This window comes from Podarcis bocagei (genome assembly GCF_964188305.1).
Source record: "Podarcis bocagei genome assembly, chromosome: 7".
In the NCBI taxonomy this organism is placed as follows: domain Eukaryota; kingdom Metazoa; phylum Chordata; class Lepidosauria; order Squamata; family Lacertidae; genus Podarcis; species Podarcis bocagei.
This window is the reverse complement of record NC_138132.1, coordinates 19,813,081-19,813,957: the sequence shown is the minus strand read 5'-3', so window position 1 is coordinate 19,813,957 and position 877 is coordinate 19,813,081.

Below are 877 nucleotides of genomic sequence, written 5' to 3'. Positions count from 1 at the left end.
CTTAAAGCCACAACGGTCTCTGCTGCATCTTCCATTCTCCAAAGGGACACAGACCCTGTGCGGGTGCCTGGGCCCCATGGGCTTTTGCCACCGCTAGGCAGAGAGAGGGGCACCCAACTTCGGGAATAATATATTTGCATGGTGGTAGCAGGTCGCAAAGTGCTACTATACTCCATTAAATACATAGTGTAGATGGGATCACACACCAAAAGAGGCACTAACAAAGCTCCAAGGCAGAGGTTGGCAACCTAAAGCCTATGGGCCGGAAGCAGCCCATGAGGGTCGCTTAACTGGCCCATGAGCCAACCCCGAACCAAGCCGCCCACTAAACTGGTGCAGCTCGGTGTGAGGACTCTCTTCCATGGCTCTGGAAATCGCTTCTGCGCATGCCCAGACACCGGAAATCATGTCTGCACATGTCCATGGCACCAGAAATCACTTCTGCCTATGCCCAGATGCCGAAAATCGCTTCTGTGCAGGCACAGTTTTCAGTGTCTGGGCATGTGCAGAAGCGATTTCCGGTGCCACGGACATGCACAGACGCGATTTCTGGTGTCGCGCTGCACCAGTCCGGCCCACAGAGGATCTCCATGAGAGTGATCTGGCCCATGCCCGGTAAGCCTTGCGGACCCCTGCTGTCACATTCCAGCCAGACAAAAACACTCTGCAAGGCCGGGCTGAAGTTGGGGGTAATTAGGAAGGGGGGAGGGGAGCAGTATGCTGGGGAAAGTCCTGAGGGCCAGATTCAAAGCCCTAGTGGGCCACTTCAGCCTACAGACCAGAGCTTCCACACCTCTGTTCTAGCATGTCAGAAACCCTGTGTTAGATGCTGGGAATACACAAAGCTATCTGAAAACAGAAGACCAGAAACAGTGAA